We start from the raw sequence: 13,764 nt of genomic DNA, 5'->3' as shown, positions 1-13,764 counted from the left end.
TTCTTCCACACGACTATTTAAACATTATATTATTGTAAATTATGTTTCTAGAATCAGTCGAGTTCACTTTTTAATTCGGCCGTACGTGTAATGCAGAAATAACAAATATACTTTGTGAAATTCGTTAGTTTCGCGGGGTTGGTGTTCTCCCACCTGGCTGCGTTTAGCTCCAGAGGGAAGAACCCCGCTTTTACAAGTCTGTTTAATTGAAGTTCTCCTCATTGAGAGTGATTTGCTCTCGGGAGGAAAGAATGGCGCACGAGGACGCGTTTGAATGCCTTGGCTCGTTTGATAACGTCGGCTTGGTTTGGAGACCAAAGTTCAAGCTGTACCGTCAGCCCACCTTTGTCCTCTCTGGTGTGGACGTTTCCCAGGTTCCCGACATTTCTGTGCGTTTGCTTCCTGCTCGTTACACCAAACTGTGCGCACGATTCCCGCAGTTTAAAGTCGCCTTGCCGCCTAATGCGACATTAAAATATTGCTAATTATTTTTGTTCGAGTACTCATGGACTCGAAAGAAACTCCTCTTCAAATCGGCATACACCAAAACGCATTCAAGCCTTTAAAAAAAATAGTTTTATTGAAAAGTGCAAACAAATGCTCGCACTAAAGCGCGCACCTGCTGCCTCTGTGGCGCATTTATGTGAGAAGAAACGAGCAAACCTTTTAAAGATGCGCAGTTAAAAATGGCAGCACAGTCCTCATGGTGTGTGTGTGTGTGTTTTAGTATATGTGCAGTTCAGGGTCCCACAGTAATTAGTGACGCTGTCAGCAGCGTCACGGCGTTGTGGCCGTCGAGTTTTCATGAGCGGACACACCTGTGTTAACGAGGCTGACGTCACGTGGAGAGAGGACACACCTGTGTTAACGAGGCTGACGTCACGTGGAGCAGTGAGGGCTCTGATGGAAATGTTTCACCTGGACGTTATTGGTCTTCACCTGCTGCTCGTTGATCTGCGTCATTCTTCTTTTAACAAGCTGCTTGTTGTTGTTTAGAACATAATTACCACACATCTGATCGTAATTATTGTTGCTTGGCTGCACAATGCTGCCTGAGATCATCCTTCTATATTTCATAGATCTAGATCTTGTTCGTCAGCCGATTTCTGGAGTTTAAAAACATCGATGTCTTTAACTGCTTCTCTCTGGGCGTTTAACTTTTAAAAAGTGCTCACAAGCATCTCTCTTTCTCTCTCTCACTCTTTCTCTCTCTCACTCTTTCTCGCTCTCACCCTCTATTTTTCTCATTCTCTCTCTCACTCTCTAGCTCTCCATCTCACTCTCTCTCTTTCTCCTGCTCACTCACTCACACACCTTTCTCTCTCTCTCACCCTTTCACTCTTTCTCTCTCTCTCTCACCCTTTCACTCTTTCTCTCTCTCTCTCACCCTTTCACTCTTTCTCTCTCTCTCTCACCCTTTCACTCTTTCTCTCTCTCTCTCACCCTTTCACTCTTTCTCTCTCTCTCTCACCCTTTCACTCTTTCTCTCTCTCTCACTCACTCTTTCTCTCTCTCTCACTCACTCTTTCTCTCTCTCTCACTCACTCTTTCTCTCTCTCTCTCACTCACTCTCTCTCTCACTATTTCTCTCTCTCTCTCTCTCACTCACTCTTTCTCTCTCTCTCTCACTCACTCTTTCTCTCTCTCTCTCACTCTCTCTCTCTCTCACTATTTCTCTCTCTCTCTCTCTCACTCACTCTTTCTCTCTCTCTCTCACTCACTCTCTCTCTCACTATTTCTCTCTCTCTCTCTCTCACTCACTCTTTCTCTCTCTCACTCACTCACTCTTTCTCTCTCTCTCTCACTCACTCTTTCTCTCTCTCTCACTCTTTCTCTCTCTCTCACTCTTTCTCTCTCTCTTTCTCATTCTCTCTCACCTCTTTAAGTGACGCTCTAATAAAAAAGCCCGTTATGAATCACGTGTTGATGCACATCAGAAGCCTCATCTTGTGTTTTCAATATGGTGGTCTCTCTCTCTCTCTCTCTCTCTCTCTCTCTCTTATGGTGGACTCTCTCTCTCTCTCTCTTATGGTGGACTCTCTCTCTCTCTCTCTTATGGTGGACTCTCTCTCTCTCTCTCTCTCTTATGGTGGACTCTCTCTCTCTCTCTCTCTCTTATGGTGGACTCTCTCTCTCTCTCTCTCTCTTATGGTGGACTCTCTCTCTCTCTCTCTCTCTTATGGTGGACTCTCTCTCTCTCTCTCTTATGGTGGACTCTCTCTCTCTCTCTCTTATGGTGGACTCTCTCTCTCTCTCTCTCTCTTATGGTGGACTCTCTCTCTCTCTCTCTCTCTCTTATGGTGGACTCTAACGAGACGCGTTGGTACTTTCTGAGAAGGTCCATGTGATGCGTTCAGGATCTGTAAATCTGTGGTCCCGTTGGGGCACAAAGGTAGCGCTAGTGTGTGAGATGCCTCACCTCCGTGGCATGAGTGGAGGAGAAGAGTGGAGGAGAAGAGTGGAGGAGAAGAGTGGAGGAGAAGAGTGGAGGAGAAGAGTGGAGGAGAAGAGTGGAGGAGAAGAGTGGAGGAGAAGAGTGGAGGAGAAGGAGAAGAGTGGAGGAGAAGAGTGGAGGAGAAGGAGAAGAGTGAAGGAGAAGAGTGGAGGAGAAGGAGAAGAGTGGAGGAGAAGGAGAAGAGTGAAGGAGAAGAGTGACGCATGAGGGAGAAGGGTGAAGCATGAGGAGTGAAGCAGGAGGCGCGTGGGAGGATGCATGTCGACGTCTGTTAGCTAACGGTAGCTGTGGTTCGGGCCCCTCAGCGAGGCCCCTGGCTTTTGTTTGCAACGCACACTGAGGCAGCCCGTCGTCAACACATTTCATGATGTGTTTTTCTAAATTTCTTTTAAGTAATTGAGCACTTTGTTTCTGCTCCTCCTCTCCTGCTGTTCCTCCCGGCTGCGCTGCCTTCATGTCTGCTGGGAGATTTGCACGACGGGGAAAGCAGCAGGTCGTCCTCAACACTTGACCCGTGTGTTTTGTTAACATCGGCTTTACAAAATCTCCCCCTCCTACCTACTCTTTACTTATGTCAAACCCACGTTGGACCTCTTAATAAACCGTTATGAAACTATGATAATATGAGGAGAAAACGTAGATGCATCAGATTAAAATCTGTTGTATTTAAACACGCTTCACCGCTGACGTAAAGGGACATTTCATGAAACATGTCATTTGCTCAAAATCATGTTTTGGAATCAATTCTCTGAAGATTAGGAACGGTCATGTCTGAGGTCAAATTATCTTTTTAATCAGAAGAATCAGTTTCCGATTTTCTCAGTCAGACACATTTTCTCATAAGAGTCGATGTTCGAATGAATAAAAAAAACCTGCAAAAATAAACGGAATGGTGCTTTAATTAATGCATCTAAGAAGTTGCATTTTAAAATAGAAAAATAAGAAGAAAATACAATACAAATATGCAAAAATAAATCAAATGCACAGTGAAGAAACACCAGTGGAAGCTGATGTGAAAATCAGTAAAGAGACTGAGTCAGACTGACTTTATCGCTCTGAGATTGCACAACCTTGAGTGTGTTTAGCCCTCCTCTGTGGACATTGTGTGTGTGTGTGTGTAAAAAGGGTGTGTCCCTCCACTTGTGCAGACAGGTGTGTTGCCTCAAGACTTCGGTGGAAGATGACTTCAGCCCTTTGGTGTGTGAACTTGTTGCTGAAATGAAGTCGAACAGAACTCTCCGATTGTTGAGATCATGTATTTTAAAGTAGTTTTTTTACCTGTTATCTGTGCAGAGGAACCAGGTGAACTCTGAGAACAGACTATGATCACTAAGGTGTGACCTTAGTCCGCCTGTGCGCACGCACACACACACACACACACACACACACACACACACACACACACACCCCTCCAGGCTGTGCTTTTAACGATTAGCTGCACTGCGAGGTGACTGGCGCTTCAGTCTGTGTGTTTAAACCTGAACACGATCGCTGTGTTTAAACGGATCCGTTACGTTTGAATATGCAGCTAGAAGCTTTTCCTTTGTTTCTTTTGGGGCTCCTTGTTGCTCTAAAGGCTCTCCGGTTGATTCTGATGCTCTGACCTCCCGTTGAACCAGAGGGGGCATCACTTGTTGCCCTAGTGAAGCCCCGCCCCTTAATGTTAAGACCAGAAGGGTGAATTAAGATGAACAATTAATACAGATTATAATATGAATTTGTTGCAGTCTTGACGTCTCGGCCTCTCTATTTCTGTCTCTCTATTTCTGTCTCTCTCTTTCTCTTTCTGTCTCTCTCCCTCTTTCTGTCTCTCTCTATTTCTGTCTCTCTATTTCTGTCTCTCTCTTTCTCTTTCTGTCTCTCTCCCTCTTTCTGTCTCTCTCTATTTCTGTCTCTCTCTTTCTCTTTCTGTCTCTCTCCCTCTTTCTGTCTCTCTCCCCCCTCCTCCCTGTTGCCATGGTGCTCCTGTGTGTCAACAACAGTCTTCGGCATGTTGGCCTCTGACAGCTGATGGATGTGTGTGTGTGTGTGTGTGTGAGTGTGTCCTAAAAGGTTTCTGTTCATCATTCTTGTGTCACCAAGGTGTTTTTTTTTTTTATTATAAACTTCCTTGTTCTTTCCCTCACAACGTCGTACATTGTTGAACATTTGGTCTCGTTGTCGAGCGCTTTGTCATCTGTTTCAAATGTTTCCTGCTCCAGAAAAACTTTCTGCACAGTCAAATTGCTGCACTTTTAGTAAAAAATAAATAAAATAATAGCAGGATAGATCAATTTACATTGGAAAATAATATTAGAAACATGTTTTTTTTCCTCTCTCCCACAGTCATGAAATGAAAATAGAATGTGTCAGACTTTTGAAAAGGTCCAAGTGTTTCTAACATTTCCTAAGAAACACTTGGACCCCCTGGACCATTTGGGAGACTTTCCCAAAGCAAACCAAAGTGCGCCGCATGCCTCATGAATGCAGCCGCTGGGTCCGTCCCTCCGCTCTGATCTTCACCGCGGTCGCAGACTCGGGTGAATTGTTTCTTCTGGGCTTTCGGTTTAGTGGACCGCATGTTTCTCGCGTGGCGTCGCGGTCTCACTCCACGAGTGGCGTCCTTCGTTACGGCGCCGTGCAGATCAGAGTCCTCGGCCTTCCTCCCCAATCTCTAGATTCTCGACAGTTTTTTAGTTGTTTTTTTTCGGCTTCTCTTCCAAAGAAAGAAATATGGCAGCTCAAAATGCATCGTTCAGGTGTGGAGAGGTGAGGACTTAACTTAACCCTCCCGTCAAAATGACCCATCAACACACATGCATATCCACTCGTACACGGGTCAACATGCATGTGTGTTGATGGGTCATTTTGACCCCAAGACAACGGGAGGGCTAAGACACTTAGCGGTACGACCGGATGAGCTTTCTAAGGGATGGTCCCTTCGTCCAGGTCAGAGGAGGTCGGTTGGTTTTTGACCTGCGTCATTCTGACCTGATGGGTTATAAGACGGCGGAGAACGAAGAACGTTCTTAACTCGCGAGGAAAACGTGAACAATCAGAATTTTTCGAATTTAGCAAAACGGAAAACTTCGACAGACGCGAAACGAAACTCGCCAAAACCGTCGTCTTTCCATTCCCAGCAATGTGGTTTGAATAAAGTCTTAACTTCTCCAGTCGGGTTTGAAAAAGGGCCAATACCAATTCTGTGTGGACCTGATTGTGATCAATACGCCGCGTAAGAGCGGAGGGAAAAACCTTTCGGCGAAACGCTTTGCAGAGGCGAGGGCGACTCCGCCGTGAAGTTCATGAATCGTTTTCATTTCCGTTGGCAAGCGGAGCCGCGAGGAGACGAATGAGCTCTCACATGCGAAGCTCTCCCGAGTCCATAAGTCAGAGCTGGCAGGCGTGTTTGAGTTGGCCGCCATCGCACTGAAACTTCCCCGGCTCCATTTTTTTTTTTTTAAACTCTACCCTCGCTGTAAACCGTGTTTTTGGTTTTGTTTCCTCCTGTCTTTTCTTTCCTCCTCAGAATTCCCTCCAAAGCTGCTGTCATATTTACGACTCTGGCTTTTTGCTCCCATCTTTGTGTTTTTTTGTTTTTTTTCGCTGCACATGTTGCTACTGAAGCTGAACCCAACGGCGTCGGCTAGAAGGAGAAGAAGAAGAATATTATTACTACTCTCCCTCCAGACTTTCCGCCTCAGCAGCTCCTTGTTTACCGTTTCGGTCGAGATGATCGTTATTTACAACCGCGACAATAATTGCAGCCAGATCAATAATCGCAGCCAGACCACGTCTCCAAAGTCGAAAACTGGAATCAAAGTATGACTTGATAACGAGGTCTGGATGACTTTTGGCAAGTTGTTTTGCATGTTTTTGATAGGACTGTTTCCGTGGGATTAAAGAAGCGTGACTTCTGGTGTTGGAACAAAACAAAACCACGTTTTGGGGTTTTGAAGAACAAAATGTTTTTACCCCGTAACAAACGGAGCTCGAGTCAGAAACTCTCCGTCAGACCGCCGGGGGAGAAAACAACAATAACTTCTCTGCGTCCATTAGAACAAACATGAAACCCGGCGATCATGGAAGCATTTTAAACTTCAACATTATTATTATGATAATCAAAATGAACCAAAGGGCCTTTTTCTTGCCCAAATGCAAGTCGTTTACCGTGTTCTCCTAAGTGTCCTTTTTTAACTCATTAGTTTCATCCACAGACTCTAAATGTGAGTCACGTGACCTTGTCTTTGGTAGATATTGACAGGATTTTGACTGCTGGAAAGAGGCCTGAATTACTTTAATAAAGTTTAGTCCTCTGTAACATTTTAAATGCGACTCGTATCCGAATTTGTAGCCTAACTTCTCCTGGAATATGACAATAAACCAGCGAGTCGGCCACAGGCCTCATTCAGGTGCGACTGGACCGTAAAGTGGCGCTCAGGCCGAGGCGTAGACACGAGGTGCACCGCGGCTTCTGATTGGTCGCTCGTCTCTCCAGCGACTCACGAAGCTCCCGACTCGCACGGCAATCTGCGTCCCCAAACCTGCAGCAATCATTTCTGTCTGATGTTGACCTTGAAGATGTTTTTAGTATAAACAGAAAAAGAGTTTTGTGTTTATCAGCGCTCCTCCCACGTGTGTGTGTGTGTGTGTGTGTGTGTGTGTGTGTGTGTGTGTGTGTGTGTGTGTGTGTGTGTGTGTGTGTGAGAGAGACATAACACACAGAGCCTCTGTGTGGCTGAAGAAAAAGGTAACATGAGAGTGGCTGGGATATAGACTTACACACACACACACACACACACCTCTCTGCAGAGAAAGCTCCTTTGTTGGTTCGAGGTCTAAGTGTAGCAGCTTTGTGCACATTTTTTCTTTCTTTTCAATGTGAAGCTTAAAGGAAGAAATGACACAGGAATTCACTTTGGGTAATAAATCCTTTAAATGTTTCTCAAAGTCTGATCTCTGCAGATTTATTCTTTAAGTGAAGACCACGGTGATTAAAAGTAACTTTCAATATGTTTTTCCTCTTGTGACTTTAGCAAGAGTCTGCTACTAAAGTTGTTGATCATTTAATTTTTTTAACCACCCTCATATTTCTCGATGAAATATTGGGCTAGCTTAGCACAAAGACTGGAAACGGGTGGAAACGGCTAGCGTGGCAGCATCCAACAACCAGCAGCTCTAAATCTCCGATGTTAACATGTTTTAACTTTGGTTGTTGAATTGCTTAAATACAGTTTAAAATGGCAATTAATTTTTTACAGGTAACTAACCTGTTTCCAGTTTTTGTGCTAAGCTAACTCGCTGCTGGCTGTGACCTCACATTTAACACTCTGGACCCGATGGATAAATCTCCTGATTTCTCTCGCTGCCAGGAAAGAAAGAGGCGCTTTTCACGTAAGAAAAAAGCCAACAATACAAAGCGGTCAGAATGAGGAACATATGACGTTTTCCTCCTCTGTCAAATAACAGACCCTCAAGATTAATAATACCCGCTGCTGTAGAGGAAACCACATCGGTTTCAGAAGGTTCTTGGGTTTAATATAAAGTATCAAAGCCACCGTTTTTAAAGGGTCCGCTCACCAAAACTACAATAACATTGAAGCGTAGCTGCGGTTGTGTTTCTGCCAAGGTTTGGAGGTGACGAGACCGAGTACACTGGAGGTAAATGGTAATTTGTTTAAAAAATCAAGCGCACGAACGCACTGGCACAGACCGCCTTTGTGTCCCGTCGGCTCTCCGCCGGCGCTCGTGTCTTTGTGATGCTGATTTGTTGTTGTCATGGTGTCGCTGGTGTCTTTGTGTTCTGGTGCTGAACCGTATTTGATCACACACACACACACACACACACACACACACACACACACACACACACACACACACACACACACTGTTGTCTGGATGGAGATGCAGCAGACATGACACAGAGTTACGGACAGTCGCTGTTCACTAAATATTTGGTTAATGATGAAGATCCGATGACGGAGACAAAAGCCTAAACCTCTGAATGTAGCAAACAATACATTCCAACTTCCCCACACACACACACACACACACACACACACACACACACACACACACACACACACACACACACTCTCTGTGGGGTTGAACTGTGGTTGTGGTGACTTGTGTGGCGATAATCACAGTGGTGTACCTCCTGCAGCCTGGCTCGCCTACACACATCTCAAACTCCTCTTCCTCACTCTTTTTTTTGTATTCTATTTTTATTCTGTTCTTTTTTTGTGCTCCACTTCTGGTCTCTTTGCCTCCAGTATTTAGAAAACGAACAGAATGAACTGTATCGTCTACATCTAGGCATCAGATGTCTGGTTTTATTTAATCTTTGATGGGATAGTTCCTGGTTTGGTTTTATTTAATCTTTGATGGGATAGTTCCTGGTTTGGTTTGATTTCATCTTTGATGGGATAGTTCCTGGTTTACTTTAGCTGAGATTTGATTAAACTTTATTGTCATCGGGTAAAAACCGGAGCGGCTCGGTGGAGATCGTTTCGCACGCGATGATCTCACCAATTTAACTCCAACACGTCATGCAACAAGTTTCTTTATTTTCTTTTTGCTGCTCGACACAAAAGCCAAACTTGCACGGTTCTCTTGTTCCATGACTAATCCAGTGTTTAGCATTAATTACCTGCAGTTTAAGGTAACTTTGATTGCACTTTGATTACGTACCTCATCAACATGTTTACACTCGTCTACACGGGGGAGTCGGGCCAGGCGCATTTCCTCCGCGCTCTTAAAGGGCACCACATTGATGCGTTTAACTTTAAAATGTATTTTTTTAAATAAGGATGCATGAATATAAATATGCAATGCCAGTTTTTGACAATAGCTGACAATTTCAGACTGCAAAATCTGCAACATCATCTTGTTTAGTTTTGACTAACTAGTCTATATTCAGTTTATTATCGTGTCAAACAAAGACATGCAGCAACATCATCACCTGAGTGGGTTTTCTTTGCTTTCTCTCCCTTGTTTCTGTCGCTCAATCTCGTCTTTTTCTAATTACATGCCTGCTTTTTTGTCTACTCTTCCCCCTCATGTCATTCGTCGTCTTTTCTCCGTTATGATCCTCCTCCACTTCTTCTTCTTCCCGAACCACATGTCCATGTTTCTGGTTCTGATGACATCACAGCCTGGGAACCAGCAGGGTGAGGTCACGCATGGCTAAACGCTGCAGCGTGTTTGTCACTGTGTGTGTGTGTGTCCTGTTTACGCATGCAGACGTAATGCCAGATGTGTGTGTGTGTTTTAATGATAGGGAAGCATTGGGCTGGTTACTCCGTTCTCTTGTGGTTCTTCAAGTTTCTTCTGCTGCTTGTGTGCATCAAACTCCTTCGCTCCCACGTCTTCCAACAGCAAACTGGTTCATCATTTATTTATTTATCGCAGGTGACGCTCCATCCTGATACGATTAAACCGCCCCGACCAGAACATCTTACCTAACGGTCCCTGCGGCTTCAAATCCTCGTCCATAAAAACAAGCTGTGGCTCCTGGGAGTGCTTCAACCTGTGGCGTGCCACAAGGCTCAGTTTTAGGTCCTCTGTTGTTTTAAATTTGAGTGCACGTTGGAAGTCCATGCCACGGCTGATCTATTTTATACATGCAAACAAAACGAGGAACCACCTGTAAAAACATTACAAACTCTATTGTCCTCGTATGTTTTCATTCTAGTCGTGTATCTCTTTAGTCCTTTTGATCGCCTACAACACTGTCGACCACGGGGAAGAACATATAACTATCTTTACTCGTTGACTGTGGAAACATCATGTTGTATCCTCCATATTGAAGCCAAACGCATCAATGTGGTGCAATTTGAGAGCAAAATTAGAGGCTTGAGCCACGAAGAACTTTGCGCTCTATTTAACAATTTAATCATGAACACATTGGTTGTATAGAATCCTAGCTGACTCTCGGTAACCGACAGGATTATCGTCTGGCGTGCAGGGTGCTGTGGGTCCATCGGTTATCGCCAACTGGGAGCCCCGAGAGAACCGGGAGAGTTCAACATGTTGAGTGCGTCGTGGTGGATGTGGGCTGTGTTTCAGAGTTCATTCGTTGGTGAATAAATGCCTCGGTTACAGCCGAGTTTAAACTCTCCGGAGTGAAGCTTTTCAGACTCGTCCGTCACAAATGGTTCATTGATCAAAGCGGCAAAACCGCGTCTAGGGATTTTACGAAGAAGGCCAATTTGGAGGGTCTCAAATAACAAAATCTACATCAGAGTATGTGATTTTCCAGCCAAATCCAATTAAGAGGATATTCAACCTTTTTAGTGTTGTAATGAATTCAGTCCTTGACTTGTTTCTTTATAGAGTGTGTTTTAAAGGCAATGAAGTCGTCCGTGAATACAGATGATAATCCTTGTGAATGAAAGCCGTGAAGCTGTCTGATCTTTCTCCCTCGTCTTCATCACTGCAGCTGTTCGAGTCCAGAATTAAAGAGAAACAGAATGACAGCACTCTGTATCTCGCTCGTCGCTCGTTATCCAAATCAAAGACATTGAAAGCCTCTCGCCTCGCCGTCTGTAATCTGTTTTTCGGTGGGATCGCCCCCTCTGGGCTGCTGGTGCATGACTCATGTGACTCCTCTTATTATTACAGCGATGCATCATGCGCTGATGTCATCAAAATATGGGAGTGCCGACCATGATGCGATGGGGGAAGACCGCGGTTCAAATGTTAGACCTTGAAGGTTTTTAAGCGATCAATCATTTGATAACAGCTCGGAGACGTCCGCTGGAGGCCTGAAGGGTCAGTTCACTTAAATGATTAGAAACATACGTTCTGGCGTGCCGCCATTCTTACCCAGAAATGGACTTTTGAAAAATGACGTGGAAATTAATCTCATCTTTCCCGATTTTCAGGGCTCCAGGTGAACTTTCGGTCACGTGATTTGTTCTTTGTTTAACAGCCGGACATCAGTCACGTCAATCTCCTCCAGAAAGAGAATCAGGGAACACGTCTCTAAGGCTCTATCTTCCCCTGGGGAACCTTTGGGGCCACCAATGAAGAAGATGTTGAACATTTGAAGCTCAGAAGAGACACTGAAGAACTGAATTTCTTTTTTGTGACGTCGTAAAAATATCTGGAGGGGAAAAAGATGATGCAAGATTATGATTGGGAGGAAACCTAAAATTAAAAAAAGAGCAATAATAATGACTAAGGACACAAAGAGAAGGTTCATGGCGTATTAAACAAAAACAGACGATATATAATACAAAGCAGCCAACGCGTGCACAGTATCTCCTCAACAATAGTTAAAGTGTGTGTGAGAACCGGAGTGGTGCGTTCAGGGTCATTGCATTTAGAGAATGTGTTCACATTGAAACGTATAAATGTTTGAGTTGAGAAAGAGAAACGGCTAAACCTGCAAGGCGATGATGATGATGATGAAGATGGTCGTATGTAATGGACTGTGAACATGTGATCGGTCTCACAGCACATGTGTGATGTCATACACCTGGTGTGTATAACGGTGTGTTGAGTGAAAGATTTGTTAATTGAAAAAGGCTACCTGCTGAGTGTGTGTGTGTGTGTGTGTGTGTGTGTGTTTGTGTGTTTATGGTTGTGCTTGTTGAATTTTGTGTGTTACTTTTGTTCCTTTGTCATCGTCTCCTTGGAGGGGAGGTGGGTGTTGAAGTGTGTCCATGTGTGGTGAATTGGGTGTAGGTGGGCGGGGTTATGATCTCAACATGGAGGAATGTGTGTGTGTGTGTGTGTACAGTCCGTTTGACCCATGACACACACACGGTAGCTCCACATCCTGTTTACCACTGCAGGTACCTCCTGTCCCATTTCCCCGACCAGACTTTTACATTGTTTTTCAGCATTACGTTATTTTTCCTTTTCAGTAAGTTTATAATTACAACTTGATGACGTTGCGTAATACAAGTGCAACGGATCCCAAAACTCACTGTTTGGATCGTCTCATGGTTTTGGGTCATTGTTTAGATCAGCGGGGGGAAAAGTAAAAATATAACTTCTAGATCCCTGATCACGTTTTATTGCCACCGATTCTATTTGCACATCATAGACGATCCACATTAACAGATACAGACTATATTTTATTGTTTGCCACCGCCCCAAAAATCCTTTCAACTGCTCTGATTCTAAATGTCTTATCTTTTTTACTTATCGTAATTTATAATGTTGCAAAGGAGGTTTAAATAAGAAACTACCTCAAGTTTACCACCTTAACGTGAACAAGGATGATGATGCCTTCATGCGGCGAAAGAAAAATCAGTCATTGCAGAATCAATTGATCCAACAAAGACGTTTTGCTCGTATAAACAAAAATGAATAATCATCTGGACTTCAGTGTTCATTTGCTGAAGTGTGTGGATCTCTTATGTAAAAAATAAATGAATAAAGAGTCAGCTAATTCAATAACGAGGCTTTATTTGACGTCCACTTGATTTATTTAGCCAGTCGTACTGTTACCATGACACATCGTGACTCGACAGCTGTGCGGGACAGAATATTCTCGTAGACGAGTCGCCTCAGGCGTCGACCGTTCCTTCGGCTCGGCGCTAAATTGTTGGGTAGGAAGTCAAACATGCGTGTCTGAGACGGTGATGCAGTCATCGTGTGAAGGAACAGCTGTTTTAAGTGGGGCAGCAGTCGTGCCTCTGGGGGAGAGAGACACACACACACACACACACACCTCTGACTTATCTCACCTGTCGGCAGGTGCAGGTATTACTGTAGTTCCTGATGTTGGCTCATTATGCAACTTCCTGTGAGAGGGAAAGAAAGAAAGAGAGGGAGGAGAGAGAGAGGGTGTGCCACGCTGATAAGAGGCATTTTGTTCTAGCCCGAATCACCTTGACACACACACACACACACACACACACGCACACACTACACTGACTTTATCTCTCTCATCCGCTTTCCTTTCTCCTTGCACACATTCTTTGTCTCCCACACTGTTGTGTCTCCGTGGCAACGGGTCAGCAGGTATCTGCAGCGGCTTTTAAACGGCGTTTAATCTGACGCAGATCCGGGCTGAGTTATAACGGGGCTTTTTTTTTTTTTTTTTGTGAATGGAGTTGTGGATGGATAAATCTCCTAATGAAAGACGAGCTGACTGCAGCGTTTAATTTTCTCCAAGAGGCTGGAAAAGTGTGTGTGTGTGTGTGTGTGTGTGTGTGTGTGTGTGTGTGTGTGTCTTTTAGTGGTTGTAGCTTGTTAACACTGAGGTCAGCGGGGTCATCTGTCAGCATCCAAGGAGGGAAAAGAGGGTTCTTTTAACTGATTAGTTGATTTATTTGAAGGGTCCTTTAAGTTGATTCTTCACTCTTAAACACAGA

General features: G+C 44.3%; 1 protein-coding gene across 1 annotated transcript in view; it reads left to right on the top strand.

Moving 5' to 3' along the window:
• Nucleotides 1-13,764, top strand: part of flnba (filamin B a) — a gene marked incomplete at its 5' end in the record, with an annotated part of 55,782 nt that overhangs the window by 491 nt on the left and 41,527 nt on the right. The window lies entirely within an intron of this gene.

Source organism: Taurulus bubalis (assembly GCF_910589615.1).
Source record: "Taurulus bubalis genome assembly, chromosome: 5".
In the NCBI taxonomy this organism is placed as follows: Eukaryota; Metazoa; Chordata; class Actinopteri; order Perciformes; family Cottidae; genus Taurulus; species Taurulus bubalis.
Note: the sequence above shows the minus strand (reverse complement) of the source record. Positions and strands in the feature narration are given on the sequence as shown.